Consider the following 16,607-nt stretch of genomic DNA (forward strand, 5'->3'; position numbering starts at 1 on the left):
GGACAGGGACAGGCCTGAGTGAGAACCAGACAGGAACTTGCCCTGAAGTTTGCCAGCTGTGGCCCACCTGAAACAGAGCTCTGCTTCCAAGGGGACCCCTCAGGTCAGCCCAGCTGGGTGACCACCCAGGGCATAGGCAGGCCAGACTGAACCTGGGGCCACAGCATTAAATAACATTGGCAGAGGAGGACTAGTTGAGGACAAGGCATGGTGAGTGTTCAGGGTGTGATGCTGCCAGTGCCCAGCCATCAGAAGGGGAAGCAGCGCTCCTTGAAGTGACCCATGTGGTCCAGGTTGGGCAGGCAGGCATACTGGCTCGGAGCAGGAGTACCAGACGCTCCTCCTCCAGGGCGGAATGTGGTCCTGGATCATCTCCTTGTTCACAAAGCCCAAGCTGTAGTCCCAGGCTTCAGGGGCTTTGTCTACAATGTACCAGAGCTTGAAGCAAGTGGAATGTTTGTTTCTGCAGCTCCGGCTGCAGCAAAATGTCCTTCTTGGTCTGATTGGCAAAGAGCAGTTGGCACATGGTGTCATCCAAGTCCCTCATGATGGCACGGATCACCTGTAGCATCCAAGTGATGCTTGTTCCTCCTGTGATCATGTGTACAGAGTTCACTTCTTAATGGGGTTGGATTTCTTGTCTGGACAGATGGCAAACTTTCCTTGGCCCTGGTAGACTAGCAGCCAGGTTGGGCCCTGGAACTCAATGATGTCTCCAATCTTCTTGTTTTCCAGGTATGGGGACATCTTTACTTCCAGTGGGAAACTTGGGCTGGGTGTCTTTGAAGTAAACCTTGATGACCAGGTCCACTAAAGCCCTTTCATCATGGCTGGAGATGGTGTAGGGCTCAATGGTAAGGTTTTGGTGGATTTGAGCTGAAAAGTAGATGTGATGGCCTATGAGGAGGCCCAAGATGTAATGGGGCTGTAAGTAGAACCACTGGGTGTTATGGCTGATGATCTTCTCATCGATAAGCCACAGTGAGAACTTGATGTCCAGGTTTTCAAAGGTAATGGCTGGGGCCCAGTGCTGGATAGCAGGGCTATAGAGGAACCAAGCTGGGGAGAGCGCCGTGTGGCCCAGTGTGCTCAGCTGGGCCCTGTGGTGGTGGCTGCTGCCCCAGCCAAGAAAGTTGGGCTGCCTCTTTTCACTTTCTTATTAATATCTTTTGATGCACAAAAGTTTTCAATTTTGATGAAACCCAGTTTATATATATATATATTTTGGCTCTTTTGGGTCTTTGTTGCTGTCTCTAGTTGTGGCGAGCGGGGGCCACTCCTCATTGTGGTGCACAGGCTTTTCACTGCAGTGGCTTCTCTTGTTGCAGAGCATGGGCTCTAGGCGCATGGGCTTCGGTAGTTGCTGCATGTGGGCTCAGTAGTTGTGGCTCACGGGCTCTAGAGCTCAGGCTCAGTAGTTGTGGCGCACGGGCTTAGTTGCTCTGTGGCATATGAGATCTTCCTGGACCAGGGCTTGAACCTGTGTCTGCTGCATTGGCAGGCAGACTCCTAAACACCGTGCCACCAGGGAAGTCCTTATCTTTTTTTTTTTGTAATTGTTCATGCTTTGGTGTCATATCTAAGAATCCATTGCTAAACCAAACGTCACCAAGATTTACCCCTATGCTTTCTTTCAAGAGTTTTATGGTTCCATTTTGAGCTAATATTTGTATATGACGTGAGATAAGGCACCAACTTCATTCTTTTGCATGTGGAAATCCAGTTGTTCCAGAACCATTTGTTGAAGAGACTAATATTTCCCCATTGAATGAAAATAGTACTCCTCTGGAAAATCAATTGGCCATAGATGTATGGGTTTAATTTCTGGACTCTCAATTCTGTTTCATTGGTCTATATGTCTATCCTTATGCCAGTGTCACACTGTTTAGATTACTGTAGCTTTGTAGTAAGTTTTGAAATCAGTTGTGAGTCCTCCAACTTTGATCTTCCTTTTTAAGATTATTTTGGCTATTTGGAGCCTCTTGCAATCCCATATGAATTTGAGGATGGGTTTTTTTCATTTCTGAAAAAAAGTTGCTGGAGTATTGATAGAGATTCTGTTGAATCTGTAAATCACTTTGGGTAGTATTACCATCTTAACAATTTGAAGTCTTCTAATCCATTTACATGGATGTTATTCCATTTAGTTAGGTCTTCCTTAATTTCTTTCACAGATGTTTTAGAGTTTTCAGTGTACAATATTTCACCTCCTTGGTTAAATTTATTCTTGGGTATTTTATACATTTTGATGCTATTTGAATACTAGTGGAATTGCTTTCTTTATTTCCTTTTTGAATTGTTCATTGCTGGTGTATTGAAACACAACTGATTTTTGTGTGTTGATTTTGTGACCTGCAACCCTGCTGAATTTTTTTATTAGCTCTAGTAGCTTTCTTGTGGATTCTTTGGAATTGTCTGTATGTAGAATCATGACATCTATGAACAGAGATATTTTACTTCTTTCTCTCCAATTTGTTTCCCATTTATTTATTTTTCTTACCTACTTCCTCTAGCTAGAACTAGTGTTGAATAGCACTATTCAACTAGTGTTAAATAGCAGTGATGCAAGTAGGCATCCTTGTCTTGTTCCTACTCTTAGGGGGAAAGCTTTCAGTCTTTTACTCTTATGACATTAGCTGTGGGTTTTTCATACCTTTATCATGTTGGAGAAGTTCCCTTTTATTCCTAGTTTTCTGAATGTTTGTATTATGAAAGGTTGTTGGATGTTGTCAAATGCGTTTTCTGTGACAACTGAGATGATAATTTTTGTTTACATTTGTTCTATTAATGTGGTTTACTACATTGATTAATTTCCTTATGTTGAACCACTCTTGCATTCCTGAGATAAATCCCACCTGATCATGGTGTATAATCCCTTTAATATGCTGTTGGATTTGGTTTGCTCCTATTTTGTTCAGGATTTTTGCATCTAGAAAGGATATTGACCTGTAATTTTCTTTTCTTGTGATGTCTTTATTGCCTTTGGTATCAGTGTAATGCTAGCCTTACAGAATGAGTTGGTAAGTGTTCCCTCCATCATGGTTAACTGCATCAACTTTGGAGGCAGATGGTGTCAGTTTTAATCCTGCTTTTGCCACCAAAAAGTTTGTAATAAGTTTTTCATTATTTAACCTCTCTAAACTTCAGTTTCCCATCTATAAAATAGATGTGTTGGGAGTATTAATTGGGATCATTCATTGTAAAGCCAGTGGTGTGCTGGTAAAGGTTTAAAAATCAGCTCTTAGGGGACTTCCCTGGCAGTCCACTGGTTATGACTCCACGCTCCCAATGCAGGGGGCACAGGTTCCCACATGTTGTTCCCCTGGTCGGGGAACTAAGATCCCACATGTTGTGCGATGCAGCCAAAAAAAGAGAATCAGCTCTTAGAGAAGGTGGGAGTGGGAAACCCTGATTTGTAGTGTTTGCCTATTTCCATGGTGTAAATACTCCTGGCTGATTTAAAGATACCATTGTGAAGTCATCTAAGGTGTAGATGAGAAGAAATGTACACAGTATGCTCTCATGAGCCAGTGGGAGCTGACTCCAGTACATCATTTTTTAAAAAAAGTATGAAGTACAGAATAAATGATCAATCACGAAATATTATCACTTCAGTTGCCTTTAACAAAAAGCATAAAATAAAATGAAAATAGAATGATTCCTGAAAAGTCAAGATATAAATCTCCCTTTCTATTGCCTTATGTTCTAAAATAATTTATATTCTAGGTACTTTGAAACGTTATCTTCAGATGGTCTGTCCTCTGTGGGAATCACACTGCATACCCCCTTACTATCTCTAGATCTTGTGTATCATTGTTTACAGTGAACATAATCACAGGGCAGTTGGTCTCTGTCCACAAGTCTGTCTGCCCTGCTGGCAATTCACCGCACCTGGAAAAACTTGTTACTCCTAATTGCTTAACCATGTTAACCTTGAAGGCTGCTGGAAAATTTAGAGGCATCATCCTGCCTTGGCTCCCTGGTAGATAAGGTGTTCTGCCTGATACTGGTCTTGACAGCAGTCACCATGCACTCATGCTTCCCCTAGAAGGCATAGATTGCCCAACCACCTCATCAGGCAAACAATTCTGCCAATGTCATGTCCTCTAGACTTCTGCTCAGACCCAGGCTTAGGAACATTTATGAAGCAAAGACTGTCTTGCCCTGTTCCCTGGGTACCTTGTCCCAATTCTTTTACAAAGCCACTGTTGTCCCATGTTCCTTATCCACCCATCTATCCACCCATCGTCCATCCAACCAAGACTTACAGAGTGCCTAATGGCTGCAAATACAAAGATGGTGTATGGTTTCCATTGTCCGTAAACTCACAGACTGGGATGGGGTAGGGTAGAGTGGAGACAGATATGCAAACACATAGAATATATTGTGATAAGGGAAAGTACAAAAGTATATGCAAAGTACTCTGGGAAACTAAAGGAGGAATTCTGCTTGCCTCTGGAAGTTAAGGAGGTTTTCGCAGAGTGTGTACAGGTAACCATAGTGTAAAGCAGAGGCTTGGGGCCAGATATGGTAGACTTTGTGTGCCTGACTGTGCCATTGAACCTGATCCTTCAGCAACAGGGAGCCTTTCTTTTCTTTCCTTTTTTTTTAATTGCCCTGCATCTTAGAACTTCAAGGCTATGTTCCCTGTTAATAATAAAAATATAACTAACTTTTTAAGGGCTTATAATGTGCCAGATATTGTACTAAGTGCTTTAAAATCATTATTTAACTTAATCTTCACAACAGCCTTGGAAAATAGAAATTATTATCATCCCCACTTTACAGATGAGAAAAATGAAATTTAAAACTCTAAGTCACATAACTAGGAATGGGTAGAACTAAAACCTAGCTCTAATTCAGTGCTGAGTCTGTGCTCATAGAAACACAAGCCAGCTGCACTTGGTATAGTTGAGGGCCTGGGAAGAGTGGTCCCATCTCCCCACACCAGCCTCCCAAAACTTCCTCCCATTTTACAGTGCTCATACGTTAAACCCTCTTACCACCTACTTGGGCCGATAGCAATTATCTGAAAGTACCTTGTTTAGGAGGCAGCGGTAGTTAATGTGGAGAAGGACTTCGAAGGATGTTGACAGCAGTGTGAATTTACTTCCAAGAACTGCGGTTGCTGTCGGCTGACGTTGAGTTAGTGATTAACATGCTCTTGTGTGATTCAGCTAATGCCCCTCCCAAATAATGTGTTAACCCAGTGAAAAAAACACATGTCCAACTAAGCTGAATGTCAGACCTCTGTGTCAACTCCCATTTTACATTCTGTGGAAGGAAAAGCAGTCCCACTTAACACTGCTTACCAGGTATTATATATATATATAATTAATTACATTATTAATTATATATAATTAATTATATAGATATAGAATTTAATTTAATGTTGACATCGACATCAACTCCGTGAGATTGTGTGTGTGCAGTTAAGTAACCTGAAGCTCAGAAAGGTGAAACCACCTGTTCAAGCTCATCGAGTCAACTTCTTTCTACTACTCCAGGACCCTAACTGTTGGGGTGGTCATGTTTAGTTTATATCATAGTGAATAACCACTCCTCTTTTTAATACAGAAACGTTATTTATTTTTAGAGATGTCTCTAAAGGAGCATTATTATTTTAGGGATGGGGGTAGTGGAAAGAATGGGCACTTTGAAGCTAGGTATTCCTGGGTTAGAATTCTAATTCCTGCTCTGTAGTGGTGTGACTTTTGGTAAATTCCCTAATCTTACCTCAAAAGATGATTGTGAGAATTGAAGCAGGTGGCTGGTCCCTAGGGGTACTTCAATACACGTTAGTCCTTTTCAGCTGCTGGTTGGTGTAACATGAATGAGCATCTCCAGACAACTCAAGCAAATTGGTTAAATAATCAATATATTCTTAGAGTTTATTTTAATTAAAGAAAAAAAACCTCCTACCAGGTGGCCTTTTGGGGGGAAATTTAGGGACGGTAGTGTCAAACGAGGCAAATCATACAGCTCCCGCAGGTTGAGACTCAACAGACCCACCAGTGAGGTCTATTATACCCATTAGAGTTCTGGGGAGGAACAGGAAAAGCTGCTGTGTTGAAGTTGCAAAAAATCTGGCCCGGGAGACAAAGCACACAGACAGATAGAAAGAAAAATAACCATAGAAGGCAACAGAGGGCAAGAGTCCAAGGAGTGATGCAGGCAATCAATACTGCACGAATTTGGAAGAGAGAGAGAGACCACTTAGAAGGGGCCAAGAAACCTTTCCTGACCTGTCTCCTGCACTCCGTCCTCCTTCTGTCCCTCCATAGTACTTCAGGTTTCTCTTAGAGTCTCCAGTGCACTTAGCTCTTCGTAACAAGGTGGAGAAACTTTCACTGTCTCTTAATAGCTGGTGCCAGAATTCCTCTTGGGGATGGAAGCATCTAGGTTTGGAAAATTCGGTGTAATGGAATAGGCTGGGGAGTGCTGGAGGCACAAAGCTGAGACCCAAGGACCTGGCTGTTGGAGGAGGGGCGACTTACTGTGTTAAGACAGGGAGAATTTGAGATGCGTGGGGACAATCTGGGATGGAGTGAGTGAGGAAAAGAGAGGAGAGAAGGCAGAGGGAAAGGGAAGAGAGCAGCCATCAGCGCAGCAAAGCTGTGATTCCTCCCCACAATTACCTACATCTCCAGCGATTGCTACTAAACCCAGGCAGCTTTGTAGGAGTACCTTTGATGGGAAAACCAGGAAGAGGCCAAGTTTCGTTTCAACACTGCAGAACACATTAGACGTGGGGCGGTGGAAGTTACCCAGCTCTTGAAAGGGCTCTATACTTCTACAGGCCAGGTAAAGGCTGGGGGTTCAAACCTAGTTTACCCAGATCTTTGAGAGGCAGACTTCTGATTTATCTCTCCAATTCCTTTCTCTTTTCTTCTTTGACTTTTCCTCCCCTCCAAACTTACAGTACCTGACACATAGTAGGCACTCCATAAATATCTGTTGTGCTGAATCAAATAAAAATATGATACCTGGTTTCTGCTGTCATGGTACCTAAAATTGAGTGAAGACAACAAAACACATTTCACACATAAAATTAAATCTAATCTTAACAATTCTGAGAAGGCTATAGGTACCCATTAAATAGGCCTAACACTTCTGTTTTTCAGTATCCTTCAAGGTTTTGCTCACATTTCATCTTCCAGGAAGCCTACCAGGATTTTCAGTGATGTGTCCTGTCTCTGAAATCTTATGACATTTCCTACCTGTATCAGCAAATTTGACACTTGATCACTTATTTTTTGACGGATGTCTTTCCTTTTTCACTACATACTACAGTCCCTGAGGGCAGGAAGCATGCCGCCCTTGGACAGAGGCGGCCACGCTCAGTGGCCTGAGCGTGAGTACATATAGTACCTTAATGCACATGGCTGTTCAGTTGATTGTTACTGATCATATGTGTCCTGCATCATATTCTCAGAAACTTGAGAACTTAGTATGTGCTTGGCAAATATTAGTACTGATTAACTATTTGCCGAATTGAGTTGAATTGTTGGGTAGCATAGACCTCTGAGATTATAAGATTCCTAGATATCATTCTCGTACCAAAGAAACGGAAAATTAGAAATTAGGAAGGAATCAAATCTAATTCTTGTTAAGCTGTAATTTATCTTCCTATTGCTTTTGGGCATATAATTCAGGCTTTGCACTTCAAATGCAAATCTGATTTCTTGGCCAGTAAACTTTGTATGGCTGCTGTGAGGTTAAGAAATAAATATGCATAGCATTTTGAGGCTGGTAGGCAGCAGAAGATCATGTGATCTAACCCAGGCGAAATGTGAGTTCAGAGAGGTTAAATAGACTGCCTTATGCTCTGTAGTCTGTTGTAGAGCTTACTTGCTTTCAAGTTTCCTGCTTTCTGTTCCAGTGGTCTTTCCAGGGCACTAAGCTTAGTTGTTAGAATAGCATTTCTTCAAAGTGTATTCATTATTAATGCAGTATACTAAGTCCCTGGGGTAGAATAAGCCTCATTATTATAGCTAGTAAGTCAGTCTAAAGCAATCTGATATTCCTGTAAAACTGAATAAATTTTGTAGTAAAGTATCCTTGGGCTCACTGCCTTCTGAGGTGGCCATCATCTCATTTGTCCTATATTTTAAAAAATCCATAAATGAGCCCTTCTGTGTTAACATTCATTATAGCTTAGCTTTATTGATTCTGTTATAGTGCTGTTAATTACAGGAACCACAGAAACCTTCAATTAGGTTAAAGCCATAATAAATAAGATTAGTAATACTTATTCTGCTCTGTATATTGAGTGTTTTTATGATAAACTGATGTTTATCTTTTCAGACATTACTACATTAACATCTTATAAAATAATTATATGAGATATTTTAATTTTTTAGGCAAAAACATTTGAGTATCTTCTAATAACTAGTGATGTTAACTATCATTATTAATCCTCGTGACAACCCTATGAAGTGGACATTATGGTTATCTTCACTTACAGATGAAGAAGTCAAAGCTTATAGAAATTCAGTGTCTTGCCCAAGATCCCACAAGAGGGGAAGCCAAGATTAAATGAGATGATATATATGTACCTAGCACAATGCTGAGCAGATAGTGTAGTGAATAAATACAAGTGGAAGAGTCAGTGTGAAGTGAAAATAAGTGAAAGCAAAGATGAAGCTGTTGTGAGGATAGTATATGAAGTATGTGTTATAAGTTCCTATATATTATACATATATGACTAATATTTGATACTGAGCTTCCTAACAATCAAAGGGAGAAACATAATCAGTTACATAAGGGATAAGTAACCTTGCTTAAGAGAAGTATATACTCAGCCATAAAAAGGAATGAAATTGTGTCATTTGCAGAGATATGGGTGGACCTAGAGACTGTCATACAGAGTGAAGTAAGTCAGAGAAAAACAAATATAGTATATTAACACACATATATGGAATCTAGAAAAATGGCATAGATGATCTTATTTGCAAAGCAGAAATAGAGACACAGACGTAGAGAACAAACATATGGACACCAAGGGGGGAAAAGGGGATGGGATGAATTGGGAGGTTGGGATTGACATACATACACTACTATGTATAAAACAGATAACTAATGAGAACCTACTGTATAGCACAGGGAACTCTACTCCATGCTCTGTGGTGACCTAAATGGGAAGGAAATCCAAAAAAGAGGGGTTATATGTATACGTATGGCTGATTCACTTTGCTGTACAGCAGAAACTGACACAGCAGCGTAAATCAACTATACTCCAATTTAAAAAAAGAGAGAGAAGATAAATATTTCTGGAGCTCAGACCTAAGGGTCCTTTTTCAAGACAGAGGATTTACTTTAGCAGGGACCTTAGAGGTTGAGACAAAGTCACTATGGGGTGCTGTTAGAAGCCTGGAGAAAGTGATGGCCAAGCCTGAGTGAAGTGGAGAAGCCTGAGTTGCCCTGGCAGGAGGCAGAGGAAGGATTAAGAAGTTGGAGGGGCGTACTAGAAGGGAAATGTTATGGAAGACCCACCAGAGCATTATGTTCCATGGGAGGCCTGAAGGACACAACATTCACCTAAACCATTAAGAATGGCTGAGTAATATTTCATTGTATATGTATACCACATCTTCTTTATCCATTCATCTGCTGATGGACACTGTCGTACTTGTTTCTTGATGGAATTATACTAATACATGCTCCTCAGCTAGTAACTAGCTAATTACGTGCCATCCATGCACTGTAATGTGGTTGGAATAGTGTTTGTATACACCTTCTTACCTAACCTTCATAATCATTTATTGAGGTAAATGGGCTGGGTAATATTATTCCAATTTTACATGTGAGGAAACTGAGGATTATTTTAGGAACTTGCCTGGGGCACACAGCTAGGAAGTGGCAGAGCTGAGGTGAAGTTCAAACTTAGGTTCACATTTACTCCAAAGTCAAATTTACGACTAGGCCATGGGACAGTTGGGCTGAGGGCAGAGTTATCATCTTATGAGAGTCGAAGTATCTGAGGAAGAAGGATCTCATGTCTTACAGGAGTGGGCTGAGACAGTTCAAATCAGATCAAGGTTTATCTCAAGCAATAATTTGAGGGCAGAATCAATACCGTATCAAATGTGTGATGCCTCGAGACATCAAAGTTCTATTCTAGACAGTACCCCCTCAGTAATTTTAGTCTGAAAAGGTTTTAAAGTGTGCATTCAGGGACTTCCCTGGTGGTCCAGTGGTTAAGACTCTGTGCTCCTGATGCAGGAGGCCAGGGTTCGATCCCTGGTCAGGGAACTAGATCCCAATGCCACAACTAAAAAGATCCCACATCCTGCAACTAAGACCCAGGACAGCCAAATAAATAAATAAAGTGCACATTCATAAGCATAAATATGATTCATTTGCTTTCATCTTTTTTCTTTCGTTGAATTATACTTTTAGTAAATATCTATTTATCTTCTACTACATGTCATGCATGGTTCCTTCTAAGTAAAAAATTATATAGTTTCCTTCCTATTACATTTAATCAGACTCTTTTTCTTCCTTTCAGTCTATCCTTATGAGTAAGTATTTTCAGTGGTCTGCTGTATTCATGGTACTAAGCAGTGGAAAAGGATCTCTTAAAGTGTAATCATTTCACCATCATAGATGGAGCCTAACTCAGTGCATCAGAGGTCATATAGAAGATCTGTCCAGTTACCATCTAAGTTTAGTTTCGAGGTAAAAGATTTAACATTTAATTTTACTTTTCCTTTTTTTGGAGGGTGGGATGAGGGAGAGGGATTGTTAAATGAAGGGCATACATTTATTGAATACTATATTTTCAACATAAAAGACAGTCTTGATTGTAAAAAAAATAGTACTTTAGACACTTCAGAGCATCCACTGAAATTTTAGATGGTTTAAATATTGGGTATTTAAAGTATTTAGCTATATAAAACCTAGAGTAATATAGAATGAACACACGCCATTTCCCTTTACTTTCTATCCCTTAAATCTTGTTTTTTTCTCAGCATGTATCACTATTGACATTATTTTAATTATTTATTCATTTACTTGTTTTCAACTATGCTCCCCAACTAGGAACCTCTTCTGTATTATTTCACTGCTGTATTTGCAGGACAGAATAGTGCCTGGTACATAGTGGTACTCACCAAATATTTGTTGTATTCATTTATTTAACCTAAAAAGAGAGGATAATTTCCTAAAGAATCACAGATGATATCACAATGCGAACAGACAGACAACAAACCCAAAACCCACAGCAATTCAACATGCTTGACTACAAGAAAACGGAAAACTTTTACAAGCATAGTTTTTTAAAGAGCAAATAGTATGCTGAAAAAATACATATCAAAAGCATGACAGAAAAACTATTGCTATTTTAATTGAAGACCCTATTATTACAAATTGATAGAAGATACTATAGTGGACAAAGAACAAAAACAGACTGTATTTCCCCTACCCACACCAGCACACACATTGGTAAATTAAAAGAAACACAAAAAACAGAAACTAGTGAGAAAGCATAGGGAAAATTATTAATCTCTTTAACAATCATGGAAATTCAAAATTAAAGCAACAAGGTATATATATATATATTTTTTGCGGTACGCGGGCCTCTCACTGTTGTGGCCTCACCCATTGCGGAGCACAGGCTCCGGACACGCAGGCTCAGTGGCCATGGCTCACGGGCCCAGCCGCTCTGCGGCATGTGGGATCTTCCCGGACCCGGGCACGAACCCGTGTCCCTTGCATCGGCAGGCGGACTCTCAACGACTGCGCCACCAGTGAAGCCCAACAAGGTATATTTTTAAAACATTAAAGTTATAAACCATTTAAAATGTTAAAATGTCCATTGTTACAAAACCTAACATTGTGTACATTTTTTAGGGCAGTGTAAATTCATGGAAATTTCTTGGAAAGTGACTTGCCATTATGAATCTGTGAATCAAGAATCTAAAACTATGCAGTCTATTTGACTCAATAATTACATTTCTGTGAATCCCTCCTAAGGTATTATCTAAATATTATATATTTAATTATTATTTAGGTTATTTGCATGGAGAAAGTCATTAGTTATGAAACTTCTGTAGTAAGCATTTATAAGTAAAATGCTTATAAATTAAAATAAGTTTAAGGAAACATTTACAAAATTACATGTCCACCATGATTATGCTTGTATTAAAAATATCCTTAGTGAAAAAATAACTGCAAGAAAATTTGAGGTGATTTTGCCTCTCTTTTCTAGTTTCCAGAATTTTATGATTTGTACAATGGTATTTTAGTTTAGTTTTGTTCGGTATAACCTTTTTGAAAAAATATTTATTTATTATTTTATTTTGGCTGTGCTGATTCTTAGTTGCGGCATGGGGGCTTCTTAGTTGTGGCATGTGGGATCTAGTTCCCTGACCAGGGATCGAACCTGGGCCCCCTGCATTGGGAGCATGGAGCCTTACCCACTGCACCACCAGGGAAGTCTCCGGTATAACCGTTTTTTTTTATTTTTATTTTATTTTTGGCTGTGTTGGGTCTTCGTTGCTGTGTACAAGCTTTCTTTAGTTGTGGTGAGTGGGGGCTACTCTTCGTTGTGGTGCGCGGGCTTCTTATTGTCGTGGCTTCTCGCTGTGGAGCACGGGCTCTAGGCATGCAGGCTCCGTAGTTGTGGCACGTGGGCTCAGTAGTTGTGGCTTGCGGGCTTTAGAACTCAGGCTCAGTAGTTGTGGCGCACGGGCGTAGTTGCTCCGCGGCACGTGGGATCTTCCCAGGCCAGGGCTCGAGCCCATGTCCCTTGCATTGGCAGGCAGATTCTTAACCACTGCGCCACCAGGGAAGCCCTCTGGTATAACCTTTTAAAGGCAAACCTCAGTGTTTGAATCTAATATATTTTCCCATTGTAATCTAGGAAACAGCTTTTGCAGAGAAAGACTGGTGAGCAGATGTTCTTTTGATGAAAATTTACGTGTGAAACCTATGTATGTATGATTGCTGGCTGGATGATTTTTTTTTTAAGAGAATTTCCTAATAAGAGGCTTCTACTTCATTACATTTAGTTTGGTTCAGTTTGGATGAATATTTGTAGCAGATTGTAGGTTTCTTGCTACACATGACATGTTAGAAGGAGATATGGTTATTCCTCCTTTTACACTGTTCTCTCTCTCTCTCCTGTATATTCCCTATAGAGTAACCTTTTAAAGCTTTTCTATTTTCAGACATAAAATTGAATTCCTCGCCCAATTTAGTTGGTGGCATCCTTGGTCAACTCGTCGACTAATTTAGAGAATTTGGGAATCATGTGAAATTCCTTCCTCTGCCTCAGCACCCAGATCTAAGCAGTCATCACCCACTGTCTATTCCATCTCCTCAGGTTTTTGACAACTTCTCAGTATCCCTCCCTGGTCCACTGCCTTAGATGTTGGTCTCATCACTTGCAGTTTGAAGTTCTACAATGTTATATGATTAATCTCCTTGCCCTCCAATCCATCTTCCACATTATCCCTATAATAGTGGTTCTCAAAGGGGATGATTTTTGTCCCCCAAGGCATATTTGGCAATATCTAAAGACATTTTTGGTTGTCATAAGTGGACCAGGTGGACTGGGGAGTTGAGGGGGAAGAGTGGAGGGTTGCTACTGGCATCTAGTAGTTAGAGGACAGAGATGTTGCTGAACACCCCACAGTGCACAGGACAGCAACCCTACCCACCATGACAAAGAATTTTCTGGCCCCAAATATCAGTAGTGCTGAGGTTGAGAAACCCTGCCCTGGAGTGATTCTTCTCAAATAAAAATCTGCTTACATACCTCAAAAACACACTATTTATTTTGGGCAGAAGTTTTTGCATAAGGCCCATCTTTTCTTATTCCCCAGTCACACAGCGTATACTTATTACTGCCTGAATGTGCCACTTTCTCCTTGGTTCCTGTAACTTACCTGCTACTTGTAGCTTCTTCTTTTATTTTCGGTTTCTTCAGGCTGGGTTTCATGGTTCTTCTCTTGATCACTTTTAGAAGAGCATGAATCATACTGAGTGGTTGCTTATCTATCTCCTCCACTAAACTGTGAGCATCCAGAGGACAAGGAAACCATGCCCCATAGGATTAACAGAAACTGGTAACTAACAGAAATTCTTGAGCTTGTCTTAACAGCTTGCTAAAACCCCCCTCTGCTTGTAGCCTGTCTTCACTGAGCAAGCCTTAATTACTTTGTTGCAAATTGCATACCCTCCAAGATTCCCATAGCCTAAACAGTAAGATGTTTGCCCAAGTTGTTTTCCAGGAACTTGGGGTCAGCTGAGTTTAGTTTGAGCTCCAGCTGGCTAAGGCTGGTTGGGACCACTGACCCTAAAACTGGGTCTGTGCAAGTGTTCCATAAATAACCTTTTGAAGTCAGAGGGCCAACAACCGTACCCTCAGATCATGCCAAGTGCCTCCATTTTTGAACATGCAGGCCATGAAGAAGCATGTAATTCAGATACTCCTGTGCGGGACCTGATTGTCTCACCTTTCCCCATGCCTAAGACCACACTCCTTCTTTATTTCTGAAATATCCCAAGCTCCTCCCCTTTGAGGAGGCAGATTTGAGATTTATTCTCCCATCTTCTTGCTTGGCTGCCTTGTGAATAAACCCTTTCTCTGCTGCACACCTTGGTGCCTCAGCATTTGGCTTGCTGAGCTTCCGACAAACAAACGTGGTTCAGTAACATCAGGAACTGGGTCTTGTTTTTGGAATCTTCAGGACCCAGTGCAATGCCTGGTATAGTGGAATGGATCTGAACTCAACCAAGGACCTCTGCTCATTCCATTTCATGAGCCCTGCAAAGCAACCAGATTTGTTCTCGGGCTTTTCTTTCATTTTTCTGTACCCTTTGCCTTACCTGAAATACTGTTCTTTCATGTTTCAGTCTCCACTCATATCACTCCCACCTGTTCCTTAAGACTCAGCTTGATTAAAAAAAAAAATCACAATAACTTACTAAGTCCACCACTTGTGTCAGGCCCAGCATTACCTTAGTTCACTTTCGGCATAGTCTTTATGAGGAAGGTATTATCCCAACTTAACAGGTGAAGAAAATAATGCAAACAGCCTTGAGTGGCAGGTGAGGCAAGACATTCACTCAAACACCCACAAGGTAGGCAGCTGGACTGACCTTCCCCACTTGATTCTCTTTTCTTCTGTTATCTCTGCTGTTTCCTTCCAGAAGACACCCTAGAGATTGTTTAGTCTGCCCCTCAACTCTTTTTTTTTTTTGCCCCTCAACTCTTATGAGTAAACTGTGAACTGTTTAGGGCAGGGGTCCTCAAACATCCCTCCACACACACACAGCAGGAGGTGAGAGGCGAGTGAGTGAAGCTTCATCTGCGCGGCTCCCCATCGCTCGCATTACCGCCTGAACCATTCCCCCCTCCCCCCGCAAGTGGAAAAATTGTCTTCCACAAAACCGGTCCCTGGTGCCAAAAAGTTTGGGGTCCGCTGGTTTCGGGTAACACAGGTGGTTAATGGTGGGAGCCAGACCTAAACCCCAGAATTCCAGATTCGAATGCGCCTCTCACGCACCACGTACCATACCCAGCACCTGCTCCATATGAAGTAAGCTGCCAGTAACTCTTCAAGTCTCCAGGAATCCTCCAGCAGGGTTGGTGGAGTCAGGGCACATGCGGAAGCCTCAGTGAGCAGTGAACCGAGCTGCAGAAATCTGATCACACATAGCTTAGGCAGATTCTCATCCAAGGATTTCCCGGGAGAAGGCACTTGGAGTATTTTAAGCATGGGGGTGAGTGGAACACATTTGAATTTTTAAAAGCTCACTTTGTAGAATTAATTGGAGACTGGATTGAATACAGAGTGACAACTTAAGAGATGTTTGTGGTCCTTCAGATGAGAGATGGTGGCAGCTAGGATCATGTTGTCGGAACACTTAGAGAAACAAATGGACTGGAGACATACTTAGGAAGTAAAATCACCATGATTTGGTCGTAGACTGCCTATGAGGTATGAATCTGGCTATAGTGTGACCTTAACTAAGATAATTAAGACTTGTTTCCTCAAAGATAAAAGGAAGATAAAACCTACTTTGAGGGGTTATTAGTAAACAGTGAAAATCGCTGGACACACATTAGATATCAACAAATGTTTTTATTACTATTTATAAGTTTTTAAAAAACTTCTAAGACCTTGAAATACAGAATGGGTTGGACGTGAAGTAACCTGTTAACGTTGGAAGGTTAATTTCTTAAGTTCCTATTACTCTCATGCTTCACAAGCTCATCTCTTGCTCGGTGGCAAAAAGGGGCAGAGGCCTGTGAGAAATGCATCGCGGTGCACAAAGATATGGTGAAGGGCACTCCAAATTCGAGACGGGTAAACCTATGGCCAAATCCTGACAATTTCACTTTCTGCGCTCGCAGATCTCTCATTCTTGCATTGCTGTTTCTAGAATACGTGATGAAAAGAAGCGAGTGAGGGCTGGGGGAGTGAGAGAAGCCGCATGGGGGCGGGGCGCGAAGGCTAGAGGCGCTGGGTCCTGCGCGGAGGCGGTGCCGCCGCCTCCGCCTTCACCGCGGTCCCCGCCCCGCTTTCCGGGGGCAGCCGCGCGTGACATCACGGGGAGGCGGGACCGGCCGCAGGGTGGTAGGCGGGGCCAGCCGC

At 41.5% G+C, this 16,607-nt stretch overlaps 1 pseudogene; it reads right to left on the reverse strand.

Annotated features, from left to right (window-relative positions):
• Window positions 1–248: 248 nt before the first annotated feature.
• LOC114897961 lies at window positions 249–13,945 on the reverse strand (annotated as a pseudogene).
• Window positions 13,946–16,607: the final 2,662 nt, after the last annotated feature.

Source organism: Monodon monoceros, unplaced genomic scaffold (assembly GCF_005190385.1).
Source record: "Monodon monoceros isolate NGI ecotype Baffin Bay Population unplaced genomic scaffold, NGI_Narwhal_1 Super_Scaffold_18, whole genome shotgun sequence".
Lineage (NCBI taxonomy): Eukaryota > Metazoa > Chordata > Mammalia > Artiodactyla > Monodontidae > Monodon > Monodon monoceros.